Source organism: Hippoglossus hippoglossus, chromosome 6 (assembly GCF_009819705.1).
Source record: "Hippoglossus hippoglossus isolate fHipHip1 chromosome 6, fHipHip1.pri, whole genome shotgun sequence".
NCBI lineage: Eukaryota > Metazoa > Chordata > Actinopteri > Pleuronectiformes > Pleuronectidae > Hippoglossus > Hippoglossus hippoglossus.
Window position 1 is genome coordinate 20,489,725 of NC_047156.1, and position 24,035 is coordinate 20,513,759.

The following is a 24,035-nucleotide window of genomic DNA, read 5'->3' on the forward strand; positions in this document are numbered from 1 at the left end:
CCTCTGCTTTAGGCTGCCTGCTCTGCTCAGATGCCTAGTAACAACTATTGGAGAGACAGAGAGAGGAGGAAAGTTTGGGAGAATATAAATTGTTTTGATTCTGCTTCCAGGCGTAAAATCAGTGACGTGTCAGGCTGTTATGGCAACACTGGTTTCTACCAGAGAGAGTGTGACAGCGCGTCATTCATGTATATTTGTAACAAGACAGAGCTCGTGCTTTAATTTCATGCGCCTTAGTTCCCCACTTGTAAACAACTTTTTGCAGCGGACTTGTGTCAATCTACACGTGTTGCCAGCCACCCAAGGGTTACAAGGCAGCAGTGTAAAGTGCATTTCCAAATCCTGTATTATATCCAACCTGTGTGGTGTGAGTGACACTATGTTTTGAGTGGCAACGGGGGGACGTTGTGGACGTTAGAGAACTCGACACGACAGACAGACCGAGCTGTTCAGCACCATGGACAGCACCTCATGCGCATATTGAAGCCGAGTTCAGAAGAACTAAGTAGAACTTTGTTTTAGGAGTTCTACCAGTTTCACAGCAGAATGTATCCCCAAAGTCAATGTGTTCAGCCACCAACATAATGTAAAGGTGCATAGTTTCAGTGTGGGTAGTAGATGTTCATCTGTGAGTTGGTTTGTAAACGTCAGTGTGGTTCTCTGCACATCTCGTTCTCATAACTAGTTGTGACATGAGTCTTGCAGACTATTTTAGAGCTCTCTCGGTCTCAGATGAAGTCGGACAAAGACTTCAGTAATAAACAAGTCTGCTGCAACTTGATGGAGTCAGGAGTGCATACTTTTTTAAAGGTGCTGTGGGTGGTGGGGGACGTAGAATAAGGTGGATCTCTGGCTGAGTTTGTCGACACCTGGCGTTGGTTTAGCGCCCAGCACTGAGGAACCTCGGCTGCAATTCCCATTGATACTAGTGCTCCCTGTTTGAATGATTGTGGACTACTGGGAACAGTGAGTGTGTACACTGTCTCTGTGTAAGGAGGTTTGTGGGGTTGGTGCTTGTGTTTGTGTCGGTCTATGAGATATTTGACAATTGTCTCGTCTTTTGTTTTGGCTTGACTGACTTATTGTCTCAAAAAAGAGCCAGACCAGAAGAAAGATAACAAAATATTTAGAGCATAAAACTGACCGTGTTCTCTTTGATTCCTAACTGTGGTGATATAGTGTAGATGAGGACCTGCTCAATCCGCTGAGTGTGCGTGTGTGTGTGTGCGTGTCCCTATACATGCACTCGCCAGCAGTCACGGACATACAGTTGGCCTACAGGCAGGGATAAAAATAGCACAAACCGATGCGTCGGGCGCAGCCCTTTTCCCTCCTCACAGTCGACTTTTCGAGGCTGCCACTGATTGCAGTCTAACCAACTCCATCTCTAAAAATCCCTCCACTCCATCCTCCTCAGTGCACAGCACCCCATCCCATCCCGAAAAGTCTCGTGAATCTCCACGCGGCACGAGCACAGATGGACGGCGTGGGGTGCAGTATGGAGAGGGTCTTACAATAAAGGCGCTATAGATGTGAAAGGGGAGGTGGGGTGAGAAACGGAACATACTGTAGAGGGATGTTTGTTTTGTGCGCCTTTGCGTGTGCGTTCCCCGTGGGTCTATTTCCATGGATGAGCGGGGTCTAGTGCGTGGGCACGACCGAGTGAATACATGGGATGGAGGAGGCAGCGGCTCGGTTCGCTGTGTTTTCCTCTCCTCTCTCCCCTCGGCTCCAAGATGCAGTGTTTTGTTCGCCAAATGCAGTGGTTGCTGGGATAAAAAAACAAAAACACATAGCCAGACCAAAACAGCACCAAGGCTTGGAGACAGGGGAGGGAAGGAGGGGGGTGGAAACCCAGATGCTAGAGGAGGGTTTTTACAAGGAGATAACCCGCTCCATAGATACACTTTCCGAGTCCACACCACACTCTGTAATATCCTCCTATATTTTTGTCACTAATTTTTCTCTCCATGGCACATTTTGCGAGGAGCTGATCACAGAGCGGCAGCGTCTTTAATCAGGCTCCACGGGCTGTAAAGTGAGAGAATCTGAACGTGACGTCAATGCCTAGTAACTGACGCAGCCCTTCAACAAAAATGGCCTTTTTTATTTATTATTTTCTTTCCTTCTCGTCAGCAAAGCTTAATTGCAAATTTTCTCACAACGCCCCATCGGCTGAAAGAACAAATCGTTTTATGCGCGTTCCTTAGTATTTGGAGCTGTATGTCTTTTTTGCGTTCATGAGTTTCTCGCTGCTGAAGTGACACCGGGACGAGAAGCTTCTGATGAAGGCGACAAGACATCAGATAGTCGATGATACTGGCAGCGACGACGAGTTCCACATTTTAGTTGTTGAGGAAGGGGGAAGTGTAGTGAGATTTCTGGGAGAGACGGAGGTGGTGGTGCTGCTGGTGGAGGCACATTGGGTTCCAAAAAAAAAAAAAATGACTGCAATGATGCAACGGAGGGATATCGGGGCTCTTGTGCAGAGTTGGAGAGGCAAAATTAATTTCCCTTACTTGCACTTCACGTAACGTTTTTAAGCGATGCCTTTGTGAGTGTTTTTTCTTATTATTATTATCCTTCCTTGTACTGTGACCTAAAAATAGAAGCATAGTTTTGATGGTGCGCCAGAAATAGACTGACCGGTATCACTTGTATAAAAAAAGGAGGCGATCCTGAGAAAACTTGGACGTGCCACTGTAAGCCTACACATAATAACTAATGGAGGACTTAATCTGTTGCATTTCTGGCTCACTTGTCACTGAAATCTCAATCTTTTCTCTCTCTTTCTCTCGCCAGTATAGGACGAGGACGCGCCTGCACCATGGTGAGTGAGACGCGTGCATATGAAACGTTTAATTCCGTGTACTCTTGTGTTGTTGTTTTTTTGTGTATACTGCATGCTTTTGCTTCTCCTCTCCTGTCTCATGCACGCTAATACACATCAGACTCCCTGTCGTGCAGACGTGGGCTTTATACTGGCATGCTTTATTTTTGACTGTAGAACTAAAGCATATAGAGCAAACCTTCCTGCAGAGTAGGAATCACCCCTTTTGGTAAATAAGCAAGTGCAAAACTCCCTTTGTCTGTTGGCGCTGTTGAGTATCTATCACATATTTATTTATTTTTTTGCTTAACCGCGAAAGTGAGGGGAACCCTTCTCTGATGAGCGCTCAAGGACGTCTTTCCCACCGTTTTCTTGTCTTTTTTGTTTCTTTAGAGGAGTCGTACTGACAGAGGAGTGCCGGTGGATGAGGAGGAAGAAGAGGAGGAGGAAGAGGAGGAGAGACTGGAGTGAAGGAGCTGTTGCTGCAGCAGAGACCCGGCGCACCGCATCACGGGGGAAACCCAGGAGCTGTCCAGCAGCAATGGTGCTGAAACCACACCAAGTGGCGGTAGTGGGCTGTTACTGGTGATTGTTTTGGCTGTTGTGTGTTTATATGCATGTGCGTGTGTGCGCGCGTGCGAGTGGCTGCGGAGGGGGGGTTGTTTCCTGGCAGGCAAAAGCTTTATTTACTCCTGTTTGGAAACCAACATGCATCTATTTCTGAGCGACTACCTCTTTTATTGAAGCGACGCCGGAGGAGACATAATGACGCGCCACCGCCTCTTTTATAATTGGAGGGGAGACATTTGGGACGAAAAATATGTTATAACGGAGCCTTTTCCCGCCTGTGCAGTTTGAACAGAGAGAGTGGGAGAGAGACAACGATAGAGAGAGAGAGGGAGAGAGAGAGACAATGATAGAGTGTGAGGAAGAGAGAGGTAGCAGCCGGACTGACTTGGATCAACTCTTCCTCTCCGGCTCACGTCAGTCCCGTAATTTCCTCCCGTGTCTGACCAAACCATGTAGGAATCAGTCTGATTTCTTCAGCCTCTCCAAAAGCGTGGCGTCTTTGCCTTTGCGTTAAGGTGTTCAGCAGGTGTCAGGTTTGTCGTACACGCCCGAAATTTGCATAAAAGTAGTAAAAATAGCCGCGATGCTCAGTGTTTGAGTCCGACAAGACGTCCCCGACTCCAGTGTTGTTACGTGGCTTTAGTTCCGAAGCTCTTTCCACAACTACTTGCGTGCAGGAGGCGAAAGGAGCGTCGGAGGAGTTTGAAGGAAGGAAACCACTCGTTCAAATAGGCACCAGCGGTGAATTGGCTACTCGGACCGAAGAGAAGATTGAATAGGCTACAGGCGTCTGCACAGTTCTGCAGCCCGACTGGGACACATGCAGGACCTGCGCGCTCGCACCCTTCAATCCCAGTCTGTGCAGGTCTGCATGCAGGCTACGAGACTATCGTGCCAGAGGTGCATAGAAAATAAAAAAAACAATGACCACCTGTCTTTTGATGTGCAAAATCCTGCTTACACTTCACCTGCGATACACCCCACATACATACATACGCGCGCACACAAATAAAGCAACTATATATTCCTCATCGGTCAAAAACAGAGCAAATACACCGACTCGAGAGCGAAAAGAAAGGTCTTGCTCAATAATTCAATAGCGCTCGTGTAATTTCGGTAGAAACAACACGGATCCCCGAGTCGTGACTGCTAAAGTGAGTAATGTGCGCGTTGGCTGCGTCAGGAGAGAGGCAGTCACTGTGCAGTGCAGACGGTGGGGGGAGAATCGTGACTGACTGGGCTGCAAATGGAGAGACCACCCAATAATAATAATACTAACAATAAAAATATATACATCCACAGTGGGGAAGGTGGGGGGGCATAGCGGGGTGGATAGGGTGGGGGTCGTGGAGTTCTAGGGTGGGCTTTCAGATTTTTGGTAAGCACTAACCCCCCCCCCCCCAATCCCAAATATCTCCTTTCTTCTCCCAGGGCTTGTTTTTTTAGTTCTGAGCCCTCACTGCCTGCTGGCACGCTGGCAGACCAACTAAAATGCAGACGAGTTTCATCAGTGATAGTGAGGCGGGGAGAGAGAGAGAGCGAGGAAGAGGAGGATGGAGGGAGGGAGGGAGACAGACAGAGAGAGAGAGGGAGGGAGGGAGGGGGTATATTGGTTCGACATCACACCTTGTACAACCAAGGGAGGGGGGTATAAGAGGGGGTCTGGATCCAGATCGTGACCCGGCCTCCACCTCGGTATGTGTGCAATAAGTTGCAGGTGCAGAGGGGAAGTTGAGGCTTGTTTATATTATAGGGGGATGTTGCAATGGCCACTGAACTAAATTAATGGAACCGTTTTAGGGGGAAATCAGGTAAGTTTATTCTATCTATTCCATTATTCCGTTGCTAAATTTGACTAAAGAAATCCTATTAAAGATGGTTTGAACTCAGAGTGTGAGAGTGAGTGCTGTATGAACTCTCTTGACTGTGATGCTAAGTAACGTGTTGTGGTTTTTGTTAAGTTAAATCCGATGCAGTAATGTATTACTGTGATTGTGTTTGGTGTCAACCTTAAAAAGCACCGGGGCTCTGGGCTGAAATTGCAGTCCGGAGCTGGAGACCCCCCTGTGTTATATATATTTTTTACAGTGGTACCCTCCGGTGAACTCTTTAGGTGACCAGGAGTCGCCTCAGATGCTTCTTAGTCTGTTGTGACGCGGTGTGGAGTTTCTGTGCGAAGCTTCCCACACTTTGCATTTTCTGATTTTCACTGTCATATCATTTTTCTTGCTTTGCTATGTTTGCATCTGCCGCGAGGAAAGAATAGAGCTCGTTCTTTGTGATGAGGTGAAAATGGCCCAATCTCGCTCTCCCAGATCTTTATCATTATTTCCCTACTGTCAATGAGTAATGTTGTGTTATTTATCACGATATAAACCGTTTTGAACCACGCTCAGTCAGCGCAGCCTCGCTTCAGACGCCCCCCTGCAAGCGCGTAAAAAAAGAAGAAAAATGTAAATGCATATTAAGAAACAGTCGCAATAAACGCTCATACCCCATATCAATGCACATAAGTCCACACTCTCCTGGTATAGATCACAATTTGGTTAGCGCTGTCTATTTTTTTTTTCTTTCAAAAAGGGGGGTCCCTATATGAGCGAGACGCCGATTGGTTGATGACGAGCTATGGTTTGCTCCAATCAGATCCCTCCCTGCTCTCTATTTATTGCCAGCAGTTTACAGCCTTGCTCCCTCCTCACCCAGAGCTCTGGAGCGGCTGCAGAGAGCCAGCACTTCACTATAGGGAGACACACACCCTCACGGACCAGGGAATATAATACACAGAGAGAGGGAGAGAGGGAGAGAGGGAGCACACTGACAACAGAACGCATCGATGCACAGCTCCCTGTGATCACACGGGCTTTGCACACATCCGAGCGCGGTTGGATAAAAAAAAAGGAAAGGAAGAAAAAGCAAGCAGAGGAAAATATGAGGGTGAGAGAGGAAGCAAGGGTAGAGGGATGGATGAGGGAGGAGAGACGAGATAGAGGAGAATTCAAACTGGTGAAGGAGTGGAGGAAATCAAAGCGAAAGGACCTTGGACAGTTTCTCGGTTGCAGCAGCAGCATCCTTGGCACCCGGAGCCCCCCTTCTTTCTCTCTTTCTCTCCATCCTCCATCCATCCATCCTCTCCTCCTAGTGTGCGTGCGCGCATGTGTGTTGGAGGGACACACTCGCCTCGGGTTGCCGATGGCTGGAGATACAATCAACCGAGCTGGGATGGGAGATACGTTCACGGAAGCGAAAAGAAGAGCAGGCTCCCCAGGTGTCACGGAGTCTCCGTCGGAGCAGCAGATGATCATGTCCTTCACGAATCTTTTTGCGGTCTGGGCTTGCTGTTCATAACTATTAATCTGGGAAGCCCTTACCCCAAAAAGCATTTGCGGAGGGCGCAATCGCCGAGACATCGACATCGGTAGACGCGGCTCCACTCTTGGAATTTTACAACCGTTCATTTTTTAAAGGGCTTGTTTCCTTTTTCTGCTCGAATTTTATTTTTGCAATATTGTTGTCGTTATTTACTCTTGTCATTTCCGTCATTGCCATAGCAGGGGCGCCTTTGTCACGGTTGTTTTTCAGCCCTATGCGTGTGTCATCTTTTTTTTCTTCTCGTCAACAGTTTTGGTCTTTGTTAGAAATTGTGGCACAGCTCTGCAGCCACGTCGCACCCAAGTTTTTGCTCAAACTCTTGCGTGCCACATTGTGCAGAGGTGAAAAAAAAAATGTTTTTGGTGTTTATATCAACAACAAAAAAACATGTTGTCGGACCCAAAACTTTAAACCATGTGAGATTAAGTCATCAATGCAGCCAAATACACCCCCAGAGCCCGGGAGACAGTGGCCCCTGCACAGCAGAGCAGAGTGTAAACACGGGGAGACCCTTTGCAAGGCACACAAGTTGCACGTGGGCAAAACATGGGAGGTGTGTGTGTGTGTGTGTGTGTGTGTGTGTGTGTGTGTGTGTGTGTGTGTGTGTGTGTTGTTGGAGGGTGGGGTGCCACTTGGACGTCACGGAACCCCCCAGCCCGTCCCCAAAAAAATTAGGAAACACACAACACACACACACACACACACACACACACACACACACACACCTGTAAGCACGATATGCAAGGGATTCCCCAGCAAGGCCATCATCCTATCATAGGGAGAAGCCTATATTGGCATATGGGGAGGGATGAGGATGAGGAACAGCTGCAATCGCTGCCTCATATAGTGACCGAGTGACTCCGTGTGTGTGTGTGTGTGTGTGTGTGTGTGTGTGTGTGTGGCCTCCGTGCGAACACCCCGATCCCACCAAACAAACACTGCAAACGCAAAAGTGTCTCCCTCCCAGTTTTGTGAATCCACCTCAAGCATCGTAACCCCCCCCCCCCACACACACACACACAAACACACACAGACACACACACACATCACACACACGACTACGTCCGTTCACTCAATGGACTCAAAACAAAAACAAAGAGGGGAGAAGAAACCGAAAATGTCTGCAGCTTAGCGGTCCCTTCCATATAGTTCTGCAGCACAGCAAAAACTCCCAGAGAGAGAGAGAGAGTATGTTTGTGTGTAACAGTGATCACAGCGATGAAAACAAAAACCAGAGATGAGCATTTCCCACTTTAAAAGACAGAGTAAAAAGAGCAAAGGGAGTTGCAACTCAATTAGGACAGGAGAAGAAGAAGGGACGTGCAGCTTGTTGTAGATTCGTTGTCCCGAAACTGTACCACAGAGCATTAATGTGAATAACCATAATTCATGTTGGAGTAGTTGCATTATAGGGCCAAATAGGAGGCTCAATAATAAATTACCTCCGGGGTGGAATATGAGCCCCCTCCCCTTTTACGCAGCAAGCCATAGGAGGTACAGGCCCTGAAGCTTGGCAAGACAACATAACGTCATGACGGGAAAAAAGTGCACGTCATGGAGCAGAAAGTGATGAAAATGAAATCAGAATAAGAGCGTTTAGATGGGTGGTCAACTGTGCGTTTTGGCGACGACGTAGAGTTTGCAGAAAAGACAATTGGAGAGTAAAAAAAAAAAAAGCGAGCAAGACGCACACGCCTCGTTTAAAAGAAGAAAATGGAAAATAAAAAAACAACAGGTGTGTCTGTAATTTCCGCGAGTGACGTGGTGTAACCCAAGCCCTGACCCGGTGAGGTCCGCGCAGGCTGCAGCTGCGTGAACTCGCCTGTTCCACGGTGGTCACCGGGAGATACGCATCCACGCAAGCGGCCCAAAACGTATTTTAGAGCAGGACCACTAACGAGCTTTACGTGACAAAGCAAAACAACAGCGTGACCTCTGACCTGTGTTTCTCTGTGGCGTTTTTAATGCTTAAAGCCAGAGTTGCGTGCAGGACACGGGAGGCTCTCTGTTTAATGGCTGTGGATGTGAGTTAACCTTATACGTCTCTTATGGTTGACATATAGACTCTTGGATTTACTGTATGGATTTGTACCAGTGCTGTCTGTCTTTTCGGATATAGTTCCTGTTTGTGTCACACATGTGTGTGTGTGTGTGTGAGGTTCTTTTTCTGTATTACCAGCAACAAAAGTTGATTTCACTGTTAGAAAATGAATCACCACGGTAGGTCCTTTGAAAAATGTATTTAATAACAGTAAAATACCACAGGATAAAAACAAAAAGTGCTTAACTAAAACAAATAAAAGACAGCCACTTAAAAAATTATAAATACTTGATGGATAAATCCAAAAGGTTTTAAAAAATGAGTATTAAACTGGTTGAAATCACAAAAATGTTCCCAGGTAGATAATAACCAGCATCCCTTCAACAAAACACAAACGATTGTTCTTGCAGTGGGGGTACTAAAATCCAAATGTCTTTGTGGGTAAGAAAATTGTTCAGGAAGGGGAATGTTCTACTTATGTGGAACAGGTTGCATTTTTTGGGCTGCTGCTTCAGTCCATGCTGGTCTAGCCAGTGGAAAACCTCCTTCAGGTGTCGCACATGACTTTTAAAATCAAGGGAAAACACAACAACATCATCCAGATAAATCAACAGGGAGTCATTTACCAGACTTTCCAAGCAGCATTGCATCAGCCTTTGAAAGGTGGCTGGGGCATTACACAGAACAAATTGCATCCGTTCAAGTTCGTACAGGCCGAAAGGTGTGGTAAAGAAAGTCTTCTCTCTGTCAGAAGGTCAATTTCTACCTGCCAATAGCCGCTTGCCAGGTCCAGTGTGGAATACCATCTGGCAGCTTTGAGTCCAGTCAATAACTCCTCGATGCGGGGTAGGGGGTAGGCGTCCTTATGCGTGAACGCATTTAATTTCCTGTAGTCTACACAGAATCTGCAGCTTCCATCCTTTTTCTTGACAAATACAACAGTGGCTGCCCAAGGGCTTGCACTCTCCCTCACCACACCACTGTCCAGGATGTTCTGCAGCAAGGTTTGTAGCTCGGCATACAGACTCAGAGGGGACAGGTCTGTACCTGGGGGCGCTGAACCAGTTGGTATCTGGTGTCTCAAAATCCCAGTGCGGCTTGAAAACACTTTTGTCCAACGCTGTAGCAGGCTTGCCATCTACCCCTGTTGGTCAGGAGTCAGCCCGCTTCCCTGTCAGGACATCACAGGATGTAACTTAATGTTAATATTGACTCCCTCTGTGACCCCTACCAGCCTTACCGCTACCTCCAGTACGTCTGGCGCCACACTGTTGAGAACCACCTCCTGTTCTCCTTGTATGTCAGCCGTAGCCACCTCTGTGACTTGGGCCAATGGCTGGCGCTGAGGGATCTCTACTGGTAAGGGTTGGGGTTGCAGATCCTGCAAGGCACTCATCCTCCATTTAGTGTGGCGAGGGTCCGCCCCACATGCCATTGTGAGTTGCTGTCTCGGAGAGGCTCTACAATCACATTACCAGCGGGGTTATTTACTTAGTTCGTTCCGCCGCATTTGCTTTATGGGTCCTGTTGGTAAACCCACTATCCACAAGTCCTTGTGCCCTCAGCATGGCTTCCACCTGAGTCCTGCATTCTCAAAATGTTGCCTTTTCACCATCAAATTTAGAAATCCAAGCAGCCCATATAAACCATGGCATAACAAACTGTGCAGTTGTGGGTGAGATAGAATTAGGCTTAATCTGCTGGGCTGCATCCATTTCTGCATTCATATTCGACTCGAAACGAGGTACTTTACTCTGTGTTTTAAGCCTTTTAAGTCCACTGGAAGTGGCGATGCTAGCGGACTTAGCCACACGATGGTGTGTCCGAGGGTCCATGAACGCACCGGTAGGAGGACATCAAAGGACATTTAATCTAAAAACATGGTGTAAAGGACACTGTTTCCAGTCAAATATGACTGTTGGGGCTCGGGGACACTTGGACGACACCACACAAGCAGTTTGGAGGCATGTTATGTTTTTTTCTGTGGTTTTATTACGTCTGAAGAAGGGGTCAAAATTGACTTAAATTGTATCAGATTCTGCTCCAACAAAGTTTACCCCTGAGACTCTAGAAGTGTTTTGTGGACTCAAACACTTCACCCACCCCTCCATCGCCATAGTGGTGAGACGACGATGAGTGAATTTTCCTTTTTTCTGTGAACTATCCCTTTAAAAAGCACACTGTGCTGTTTCGGCCAATCCTGAGTTGTATGAGGTCCAGATAGTCACAGCTGTCTCTCATCATTTTGATCCATTGTCCAAATAAACATGAAGTGTAAAAACAGCAAACACAAAAACTACTTAAACCGTGCAACGTATGGCAACACACTTCAAAAAAACAATAAAACCAAATGTAAAACATATATATAATATATAACTACTAATGAAACACAAACGGAATAATAATTTAAAACTTGCAAATGTTGCATCAAGCGAATTAAAACGTGGCTTAAAAGAATGTCCCGCCTCGACATTTGCTGATGCGTGGCGCCGTCTGAAAACCCCTCTCCTGTCCGTGCAGGCCTGACTGTACACAGCCGCAGACGACATCTGTGCAGACGGTTACATTTCACCATGCGTCTCTTTGTTTTTTCTGTCTTACAGGAGGCAACAACAATCACAACCATCACAGAAGGACAAAGGTGGAAACCTGGTGACTTGTGTCGACCCCACTGCTGCTGCTGCTGCTCATGATGATGGTGATGATGATGATGACGCTGTTGGAGCCTCCAGCTGTGCGCCGGAGGAGACAAAAGGGGGGACCCGCACTTATGGATGTTTTCAGCGAGGAGTGCACGGACAGAAAGAAGGACACCGAACTCCCCCCTCCTCCCCCTTCTTCTTCAACCCGACAACAGGTAATTTACAGCCCGAGATGTGTTAGAGGATGAGGAGGATGACGTCAAACCCAAATCACACCATAAATTGCATTTTGCATATATGAGGCTCGTTCGTTTCATGTGTCTTGCACAGAGGCTCACGGTGCTTGGATTTCCTAGTCTTCTTCTTTTATATCAACTTATCGCAGGCCTTTAAATGTTCTATAAACTCCATGAATGGCTTTGTCTCCCATATGTTTAATTATTCTCTTTAACGTGGAGGATTAATGTTGCTGCGATGGACTGAGACGCTCAGTAAACTCATCCAAAAACGATGCGTAAAGTTATTAGAAAAAAGCCAAGTAGCAGACCTAGGAAATCTCGACAATTGTTGGTGTGTATTGGCGAGTTAAGTGTCCTGTCATGTCTGGTGTAATATCCCTAATGAGGTTTTTTGTTTTGTTGTCCTGAATCTTCAACACAACGTAACCATTAATCAGAGAAATCTACAGTATATCTAATCATATTTACTTCACTCTATAGCAAAAACATGTGTCCAGGCCCATATTTTTAACGTCTAAAATCACCTGGTTGCAGTTCAATTTAGTTGTTGGCTTATTGAGCTGTGTCTTGGGTGTCAAAGATGGACAAAAGTATATCCAGTGATTATAAATGTCTATTGAGCAGGTGTGAGTGTGCGTGTGTGTGACTGACTGTGGCGTGCACTGTATTTGCTTTTGCCCTCTTTGTGTTTTGGCACCATGCAGTAGCTGTAAAGTCTCCTCCCAAATACCTGCTCTTTCACTACTCAGCGTGAGTCATCATATCATAGACGGTTCACGCAACACCTCATCATGTTACATCTTCGCGTCCTTGTCCCTGCACTGTCGTTACGAGCAAAGTCCATGTGGCTATTCGAATGAAACAAAAAAAGTCCATCCGTGTTTCTTCACACTGGGTTTATTAATTATTTTCCATTTGCACTGTCGAGTGTTGATTTGAGGGGTCAATAGACTTGACCTCTGCGGAGACCTTTCATTTGATGGTGCGTTCAGGTGCTCCTTGTAAGCCCCTGCCTATTGGTTTGATAATCATGTGCTCTTACTCTTTGCCCAATAACAGCAACAAAATAGATTTCTACAGATGTTTTAGCATGTGTGTATGTGCTGTGTAGATACAAAAACACCAGTGGAAAAGTAGTTAAAAAGCAGTTGGCTACAACATTTATTTTTGTAACATAACACATATTTGAATTTTCAATCCACAGCCCGTAGTAAAAATAAATTGTCATGACAGCAGGGTTGGGTCATATCTTTCTGTTCAGAAAATGATCAAAGCCAAAGTTATGCTAAATTATTTCCATTCACTATTTCCATACACATTCCAAGTATGCTATGGACATGTAGATCTTTTTGGTTTTTAAGTTTCCATCCCTGATATATTTACCTTCATCCAAATACAATAGAGGAAAATGGGATTTTCTTTAAATTTAAATGACCAGTGTCACCATTCATCAGGATAATCCACCAAACACAATGACAATGTAAAAATGTCAATGCTCTGAGCACAACAAAGAAAATTCCATTTACCTCCACTGTATTTGAATTGAGGCAAAAATATCAGAGATGAAAATTTCAAAACCCAAACAATCTGCATGTCTACGATACACTTGAGGTACGTATGAATAATCATTGTGTTCAAAATAATCAAAATAACTGACCACAACTGAAATTTCCTTTTGTTTTGTTCAGAGCATTGACAATTTTACATAGAGAGTGTCCCCATTCATCAGGATAATCCACCACACACACTGTCAACAGATGTCTCTGGGATTATTCCTTCAGTAGAAAGTGGATCCAATGAAAACTGTTAATAGTGCAGTCTGTTTATTTTCCAAAGTAACGTTGCTGTTAAATTTTGAAAAATCATTTTTTTCCTAATGCTGTAAACTAAACACCAGTGGCAGAAATCTCAGAGCGGATGTCAAAACCTGGACAGATACAATCAAAAATATCTACTCAGTGAGAAACCACTATGAAAAAATGTTTAATGGGATGTTTGGTGAATTAACCCTTTAACTGTACATAAAATACCTGGCGAAGTAGAGTCCTCATTTTCTTGTGTTTGTATTAAGTCGCAGCACAAAGCCACACTATTTTGTCTGTAGGCTGTTTGGTGCTTTACTGAAATAATTTGTTGTTTATTTTGGTGCAGGGCCTCATTTTCCTTTCTTGTATCACTTCAGTGAACGGGATGCTCACGTTGTTGCTTCCCTCTTGTGAACTGCGCTCAGAATATTTCTAACATCAAATCACTAGGATTCTCAATCAAACTGAGAGAATTGGTGTGTGTTTGTGTCCTACAGTTTAAGCTGCTGACGTGATGTTAACACTCTGGAATCATGTATCTGTTGTGAAATATTTTACTGTTTACGGCTGCTTTAACTCATACATTTAAACACTGCTTAGACTGAGTACAGGTGAAAGCACAGTAACACGGTGGTTAGAGGATATACCCGTAATCTAATCATTAAGCTTCCATTATGTTGTCTCATGACGTTTGATTATTTAACTGCTTATACAGCTCTAAATATACCACATCAATAATTACTGTGAATTACAGCATTTATTGGACTTTTTATTTTCCCTCATACCATCTAAAGTATATCACGCAGTACGTTTTACCTGAAACAAAGTGTTAAGAGAGCGTTTCTAGCCTGACGTCACCCCCACCTGTGTATGACAAATCACAGCATGTGCCTAAATACCCAGCGACAATCTTTCCCTCTTGTTCACAACAAGCTGCCAGTCCAAAGCTATTTATAGGGAGATGACATCACGGTTAAAACTGAGACCAACGGGCTTTGAAGCCGCAGGATGCAAAAAGTCAGAGTTACGAACAACTCTGCGCTAACAATTCAGCACACACAGTATACATTGATTTATAATGTGTTATCACAAATATAGATAATATTTATTCATGCATTTTTATTTAGATTTATTTATGAATTTATCTTAAAGGTATATCCAGAGCAGCATCTATGTGTTCCTCAGCTGAGATCAGAGTGTGGCTTTACAGACGTTTTTCACATCTGCACATGTTGACGCGACCAAAATTTATGTGGTTGACTTTTTCCTTAAATTTATCATTTAGAGGCATAAGTGGTAAGAGAGATATCAGAGATAGATTTTTTTTTTTCCATGAGCAAAAATTTCTTCCCATACAATTATTACTTAATTTTTTTTTGCGAGGGAATCAATGTTTGCCCTGGTCTTCACCCCAGTGGAAAAAGCAGACTTAATGTTCAACTATTCTGTTTTGCCCAAAAGCGCTGTATGTGACAGCACATTTCACCAGTCCACCACGTCAAGCCTCTATGTTGAATTGAAGTCGTGTTAAGATCACATTTGAGCATTAATTGTTTGTGTGTGTGTGTGTGTGTGTGGGGGGGGGGGGGGGGGGGGGGGGGGGGGGGGGTTACGATGCTTGAGGTGGTGGTGGGGGGGGGGGGGGTTTGTTTAATTTGCATTTAGCTTTTGTGCTGTAGAAGGAGACGGGCATTGTTGGTGTGTGTAGGTGGACCATAACGTTACACAATCAACCATCCATTTGGTTTTTTTTAGTGTTTAAGATATATGTGATCTACCATACCAGCCACAACTAAACATTTAATTTTCTTTCTCGTGGTGATAAATGTGATCATAAAGGAAAAGGCTGGGAAAAGTCTACATTTATCTAAAGCTCAAGTTATATAATGAAATTTAAGTATCACCTGTATAGTCAGAGCCTGATATATCTCAGTCGTCTATGTGCAGCCACAGTGTGACCTCTGACAAGCTCTGCAGCATTGTCAGATCTAGGATTTTCTAAGGCTTCATTCACACTACTACATCATCGTTTGAAAACGTTGCTACAGATACGCCTCCTGTCCACACTACTCCAGAGCTTTAGAGCCGTTGAGACTTTTAGGTTTGAAAACGTCTGTTTTTGTATGAAAACTCCAGGAAAGCATTTTGGTCTGGACAGGCAGAAACAGGGATGTTTGGAAACAATAACAAAGACACTCAAAACTCTAATTCGGTCTTTCCAGTCATGATGAAACCTCCACGATTCATCAGTGTCCTATCCCACGACCCTCTTTCAGGCGTGTTGCTGACCCTGTTGTCTTTGCTAACAGCTGTTGTGAAGTTAAATTCTACATTTTACAATGAACTCTTCGCATGCGTAGGAGCAAGCTATCACTCGAGCAATCTAGAATCAATTCTGTAACTAACAACTAAGTTAAATGCTACTGTTGCAGTATTGTGTTGGGGCTTTTCCCACCATGTCAGCCATGGGCTCAAACTGCACGACCCAACTGAAATGACATGTGTCCAGATAAAGACCATAATGAGCAAAGTGAAAGTTTCAAGGATCACTTTTAAAAGCCTGTGGTGAAGTTTTTGCCTTTTGTCCCCAGTGAGTTGTTAAAACAAGCTTCCTTTTGTGAAAACATTTAACTCGTACACAGACACAGGAACAGGTTTACCCTCCTCTTAAAACTTGACAGTTGAGATGCACCAGGGTTAACATTTGAAAGAATAAATAAAGTAATTGAACCATATCATATTTAGCAGTGAAATTCTCCAGCACTGATTCAGAGTGGACTTTTTGTAAGCACTTTCACACCTACCATGTTCGATGTGTGGATCTTCAGACTTTTCAGTTTAGTCTGGACTAAAGTAACAGGTGTGAAGGTGCCTTGGAGCAAAATTTTGTTCGATCAAAAGCGGTGGTCTCAGTCTGGATCAACTGAACCGTGATTCAGTTTGTTTGCAGTGTGAAAACGTTGTTTTGGATAGTAAGGACTTATGGACAAATGGCAAGAAGTTGAAATAGCATTGAACAATAGAAGGAAAGAAGTGTAAGCTGCTCACAGGATTGTTTGTAATGATTGATTTAATGTTTGAATGACAGCGACGTTTATTTTACTGGTAGTAATCCTATAAAGATATTACAGTGGCAACAAAATTAACAAAGTGAACTTTTCCATTCATTTTCTCTATTCAACGGACAGACTACTTTTTTCTATGAACTTTATCTAAAAAAGTTAGCAAATGTAATAGTTGAATTGACAACAGACATCAGACACACGCCAGTCTACGAACAAATCAATGTCAAGTTTAGATAGATGCAGCCAACGTAGGTGATGACAACAAGATGTACGCATGTGATACCAAAGTCTTATTCTGCTCCCTGAATTTTAATGTGAAATCTAAAACTAACCAGATCAAATGTCAACAATGTAACAAAGACATGAACCTTGGTTCAGGCTTTCTGGTGTGAAAACGCCCTCATTTTCTTCATTAAGGTCCATAGGACTATGAGGTAGTGGCCTATTGTTTTCATAGGTAAGTAAAATAGTGCATCTGTCACAAAATACACTGTGTTGTGACATGGAGATAGAACTTTAATGAATCATTGCTGCTACAGCATCAGTGGGAAACACTGGCTCCTCCCCCACAAATGATAAAGTGGAATTAAAGATCATAGTGACGTATGAAATGATTTATACATGCAAAGTTTCTGTCTTTACTTCCCTGTGTATAACGTCACTAATGGCTGATGTAATCAAAATTTCACATAGCCATATTCTATGTGCAACATCAAGCATATGTAGTATTTGTGTACACATTAGTTTTGTTGGTTACAATAATGCAGTGTCTTTTCAATGGAATGCAGCAAATGTCCCCTGAGGGTCTAAAAAATATTTTATAAATGTGAATATTTTAGATTTTATTCATTTATACACAACTAATCTGAAAAAGAATTGTCAATATATACGCTGCCCAACTGAAACAGAGACAGTCAGAGATGTACTGATTTAAATCTGGGGCCATTTTCAGGACTACGGTCAAAGGTTATGTTTTCACCCCTGTACACTGGTTTATTTGTTGGTTTGTTTGTAAGCAAGATCACTACCACATAGATGACTATGAACCCTGGTGGAAGGATGCAGTTTGGATTAGGGAAGAACCTAATAGGTCATGATATGGATCTGGATCAGGGGGCGGATCCAGGAATGTTTGGTCATCACTTTCTTTAACATTGTAAAACATTCACGTTTTCACTGATTTCCCAGGGAATAATACATGGATCTTGATAAAAAAAATCTGGTACATTTAAGGGATTGATACAGTATCTATGAGTGTGTGAAATTTGGTGCAGCTTGATTTATTTAAAGGGACTGTTGGGCCTGGGTGGTGGTATGTGCTTTACTACGTGCAATTATCGTACTGTTTTTGCGATTTGTTCAAATGGTCACTGAATAAAGTCTCTTTAAGAAGGAACTAACGTTTTCCATATCGACATGAAATAACTTTACTTGCCATAATGTCTGTCTTTAGTTGAATGTGACAAATCTTTATTTTTATTTAATCTATTTAATTTGTCAGACTGTAGCTGGTGGAGGAGGAGATAGAAACTTTACTCTGGAGAACCCCACCCCCCCCCCCCAGATATTTGAAGAAAAGGAGACATTCTCTCAACTTGTTTTGTAAAATTTCTATTATACACAAATGTTTCCCATGGAATTGAGTCCATTAAAAGGACATGTTGTTGGGGAGTAGACCCACCAAAGTTCTGATATCACATAGTTTTTTTGTGGAAGACAGCTGATCCATTCTTGATGACATATTTGTATATTAATATAAATATTTCATGAATCATTAAATAGTATATAAGTTGTGTAAGTTTCACTTGGACTTCTCAGGTCCACATGTAGGAAAGCTTTTCTGTTTATGCTATTTTTGTTATATTTTAAGACCCTTTCTGCATATTATGATAATCTGTTTGTATTGAGACTATATGTCCTCACTGTGTTTTGTGTGCGTGCATGTTGAGGAGGGTCTTGTGGAGTTTCTGTAGGTCTTGGTCTTGTTGCATTGAGAACTGGATTGTACTCTCCCTCTCACCATTTGAATGGTGGAGAAAAGTTATGATTGAGTGTGTGTGTGTGTGTGTGTGTGTGTGTGTGTGTGTGTGTGTGTGTGTGTGTGTGTGTGTGTGTGTGTGTGTGTTTGTGGTGGGGGGAGTGGATCGTCACCACCACTCCTGGTCGTGACTCAGAGCTCACAATGCTTTTCGCTCCTCTCTGGAGCATTTTATTTATTTTTAGCTGAGCAACGTTTTATACACCCGAGCTGTAGGCCTGCACACAAGATGAGACACACGTGCATGCAGGCACACACACACTTACACACACGACACCAAAACTGTTCATCGACACATTCCTTTGTTTTTTGTTTCCTAGTCAGAAAGGTCAAGGAATTTTTTGTCATTTGCCTAATATTGCTTATGTCAAAATCTATGTGTCTGTATGTGTGTGTGTCTGTGTGTGTGTGTGTGTGTGTGTGTGTGTGTGTGTGTGTTTTCCTTCTTTCTCTTTATTATTGTTAAAAGGTTGATTAACCAAAGTTAATAAATGAGATAAATATAAGGTGACAGTGGTGTAAAGTGAACATTTGAAATTGTGCTGAAATAGACTCCACTACCAACAAAAAATGAAAATGAAAAAAAAAATGCAGAATCCGCCTCCTGATCCGGATCTTACTTACAAACAAACCAACAAACAAACAAACAGACAGGGTGAAAACATAACCTCCTTGGTGGAGGTAAAATAGGGGGTGTCATGTATAATTTCATATTGTTACATGCACTAATACTATACCTGCAACTCTCATCTGATTCTTTGTCTTAACACAAACCTTCTTGCTTTAATATTTTGTATAATTTCTTGCTCTTTGTTCCTCTTGATTTTCTCCTCTTTTTTCTGCATTTTCATCCTAATCCCTTGTCTCTCCTCCTGTCTCACTTGTGATTTCTTTCTTTCTCTACCTCTCTCTCCGTCTTTATCGTCCTCTCTCATTCACTCTGTCTCTCTCAGGGGCCCGAGGTGAGGATTGATGGAGGGGAAATCCTGACTGACTGAAACACGTCTGATGACGTCCGCTCTCCCGCCTCCTTCTTTTGCCTCCTTCCTCTTCAGTTTCTCCTCCTCAGTCTCCCCTTCTCTTGCGCCACAGGATTTAGGTACATCCACACTTCCCCCACAGAAACTCATTTATACATGTAAGATGGGAGGCTTGATGAAACACACACACCCTCTCTAGCCTCCAATGTGATCAAACAATCATAATTAAGCACTTGCTTCAACTCCTCTGCCTTGCAAAACACCCCTATTATTACATTTGTTTATTCAAAACCAATTATGTTTGAATTGTGACACAAAGATGTTTTTGTAGTGATGCACAACATCAAGAGCAGGAGACAAAATGAGTAAAATGAACAAAATCCATAAATTTTGCTGTGTTTGACAAAGTAATGGTTCAAAGACGTGCTCCCAAAATTAGTTGTTGTACTTTGTACATGTCTACAAAATAAAAGTCACCAGTCAAATTCAACTGGAGTCATATCCGGTGTTTTCTGTTCATTAATGTGTCTAATGTAACTGGTGTGAGTTAAATTGAGATGTTGACATTTCAAGCAGAAATGTTATGTCTGATAAATTGAACTGATGAAACCATATAAAATATGAACGCAGGTAGTCTGATGAAGCTCCGTCATAGCGTCTGTCTTTACAAAGTCAACTGTGTTCAGTTCAAATGTGTAAATTCCGTCAATAGTATATGTTTAATATAGAGGTAATCTTCAATGGTTGTGTGTCCTGAGACAAAAGGCCTTTTTCATTGCAGACATGTGGACATTTCACAATAAAAGTACAAAGGAGGCTTAAAAGAGAGACTGAGAAAAACCCTGGACCCAATTTTTTAACCCAAAAATTAAACCCAAAAATTAAAGCACATCTTTCTCCACCATCTTGTTCCACCAAGTAGATATTTTATCCAATGAAATATTTTACACCTTTAACTCCATGTTCAATTCTAACTCTAGATCTTTGAATGTGAAATGTATTGTTCCTTCATTTGTTTGTGTGGGTGTGGACCAGTTTGGAAGTCAAAACGAAAAAAAAAAGATTTAAATTGCAAGCACGTACTTAGACTGTATGATCCTTTCTTGTGTTTTATCATAATTTTAGAGCTTTTAAAAGTTGATAATATGCACAGATAACAAGGTATTCATTATATGTTGGTCTCACATAAATTACTAAATTCGTTTAAATGAGTTTAAGTGTGTTCTTACCATGACTGCAGGTAAGACTGAGGTGTCACATATGACAAATTATCAAAGATTTGTATTCTTACTCATTGAATATTTCCAATTTCATTACAGAACTGCCTAATTGATTAGCTAAGTGACTATTTTGTTATCAATTAATTGTATTAGTCATTTGTCAAATGAAAATATTTGCTGTTTTCAGCTTCTAAAATTCCTCAAACTTACTGATCATCTTTGTGATATATCGGGGTGGGGACCCTTTTGTCCTATAAAGGGCCTTTCCAAGGGTGACAGTATCCTTTGCAGGCCTTATTAAATAACTGAACATATATCATCAGAAGAACAGCTTCACTTTGGTGCGTCGTCTGATGTCAGATGGTAGTGATGATGATGTCTTAAAAACAATTTAACCTTGTCTGGTTCTCGCAGATCCACAGCGACAACAAGGCTCCCTTGCAAATTCTTCTCATGAAAGGTTTTAGCTTCTTAGCTATTAGCTCATTCAGTGGGAAACTAGTCTGTGTTACATTGTCTCTTTCGGAATGTGGTGTTGTGAAAGCTAAAGTGCACTCAGTAAAAACACCATTGTTGTAAGTCTCCCATAATAACGTGTTTTCAAAAACACACAAGGTTTTCCCACTTTTCTCCCACTGTAACTTACTTATTATTTAACTTTATTTTATTTTATTATTCAACTTAATTATTTTATTTCACATGGGAAACTAAAAACTGAGGCGCCCCCTCTCTTTATCATTAGATGTAAACTATGTGCGTCGTGGATTTCTTTCTTGTTAAATGAAGTATAAATGAAGTTCTCTGTCACGAAGCCAGACTGTTTATCTTACTAGATACAGAGTAGATAGATGTTTTCCAGTATTGCTGTCACATGTCGTCTGCTGTGTGGATAATGAAATGCTCTTATGGATGCCTTCTCCTTTACTTGGTGACAATGAGAAGTGTTGCCGGTTTGTGGTGTCATTTCTTGCCTGGATTCTTTGGCTCAAACCTTTGTGTTAATAATTAATACAGACTAGCTCTATCATTCAATGACTAAAGCAAACTCTGCCTGGTCTAGATTTCCAATCAGATCACGCTGTCATTACCTGCTGAGGGGTTTGTCTGATTATTTTGTTACTACTAAAGGAAACTTCCCCTTAACTTGTCCACAAACATTGTGAACATATCCAACTGTTTACACACATCTCAGTCTTTTATCATTTATACATCATTTATCCCACTCAGTAGTTTTATGAACTATTTGAAGATAGATAAATTGTATGTGGCAGCACAGTGGTGCAAGGGTTAGTACTCTCGCCTGTACCAGCCAGGGTCTTTCTGTGTGGAGTTTGCATGTCCTCCTTGTGTTTGCGTGGGTTTTCCCAGGTTACTCCAGTTTCCACACACATGTAGATTCGGATTAGGTTAATTGGAGACTCTAAATTGTCTGTAGATGTGAATGTGTGAGTGAATAGTTGTTTGTCTCTATATGATATGATGGCGACCTGTCCAGGGTGTACCCCGCCTCTCGCCCAATGTCAGCTGGGATTGGCTCCAGTTCCCCCTGTGACCCTTAAAGGATAAGCAGTATAGATAATGGATGGATGGATGATGTGTGTATGTGTATGTGCACGTGTTTACTCAGCTCAATTTAAAGGGACATTCCACACATTGCAGCACCATCAAAAATCACATCGTTACATTTGAACAGTAACGGTATTTCGGAAGGTTTCGGAAGTCCATTCTGTTTCCAAACATACTCCTGGGAGGTTTCCTGCAAAGAATTACATAATTTTGTCCTTTTTACACACATATAACTCTCTAGTTAGTAAAGTGAAATATGTTAAGCTTCCACAACCTTTATTCAGGAGGCCTTGTATAGATATATAGAGGAGAATGGGGAAGCAGTGTGTCCACAATCAAACAAAGAGAGAGAGTGTTTGTGTTATCTTTTTAAAATTTAAGGTCAATTATACTGGCTCCTGACGTAGGGCACCAGCACAAATACATACAAACACCCACAAGACAATAAACGCATAAAAAACACACACACCTAGCCCATGTTCACACAGCGACACAGCTGAATGGGCTGCTTCTGTGGCCGTAGATGTATATTATGAAACATCACAGCATACAGTTGATATAACACACACACACACACACACACACACACACACACACACACACACACACATATTCAAGTAAAAGTAAAGTGCAGAACTGATAACTTAAAGTTCTAGGAGCTCAAAACTATTGATAACTTCTAATTTAGTCAGTTCAAACTATGAAGCCATTCTATTAATGTTGTACCTTCAGTTATTTTAATGAAGACAACATAACTGTGATACAAACTCACACACACACACACACATACACACACTTATGTCAGGAATACACAATTTCACAACCAAATTGTCACTCGTATGCTGACGCACTCGTGCTGACACTTGATGAATCACTCTCACACTTTCTATTCTATCTTGGTCCCTTTTAAACCTCTCTCTCTCTCTCACAAACACACACTAACACACACACACACACACACAGTATTCATTTATTGTCTTTATATGATTTTTTTCTTTATACACATATCAAGCCAGATTTCTCTGTGTATTATTTGCATGAAAACAGCATTTTACAAGAGCTTGACTTGACTATTTAAAGGTTGAATAAGAAAATCAAGCAAAGGGACCTAAGTGTGTGAAGTGTACTAAGTGAACCTGTAGTTACAATTTTATTTCAGTCCTTAATGGTTAAAAACAAGCAGAACAGAACAGTTTAGTTCACTGAGGGACTTGCTTTTCTTTTTGAGTTGTTTTAAACTTTTTAGCTCCCTTCTCTTATTTGAAGTGTTCATGTACACCACTTATTAAATGTAATCCTGCCAGTCAGCTGTTAATGAAATCAGAAGCACATGCAGACATACATTTTATTAAGATGATTTAACACAAATAATGTTAAATTATGAGATTTCTTTGACAGCAAAACACCTCCAATCATTACCAAGAGTTAGAATAAATAAACGTATGTTTTTAATCACACATTTTGGCAGTTCGTGAACAGGAACATTTTAAAGATAAATAATATAAGAAAAATGTTTTGTCCAACCTGGAAATGATTCCAGCAGATTATCAAATATGTTTGTTTGAAGGAATTATTATTTCATTGACCGGTGACACTGATTTTTTCCCAGAATATATCTAAATGCAACAACACAGAGAATCCTGATGGGATTAAGCCTTTGGAAAAGATTG

At 42.3% G+C, this 24,035-nt stretch overlaps 1 protein-coding gene across 1 annotated transcript in view; it reads left to right on the forward strand.

Moving 5' to 3' along the window:
• The first annotated feature begins 2,398 nt into the window (after positions 1-2,398).
• Positions 2,399-24,035, forward strand: part of hsd17b12a (hydroxysteroid (17-beta) dehydrogenase 12a) — a 51,824-nt gene continuing 30,187 nt past the window's right edge. The window contains exons 1-5 of the mRNA XM_034589031.1: positions 2,399-2,702; positions 2,803-2,830; positions 3,224-3,415; positions 11,414-11,667; positions 19,553-19,698. The gene's annotated coding sequence lies outside the window, so the exon portion shown is untranslated. The remainder of the gene's footprint in view (positions 2,703-2,802; positions 2,831-3,223; positions 3,416-11,413; positions 11,668-19,552; positions 19,699-24,035) is intronic.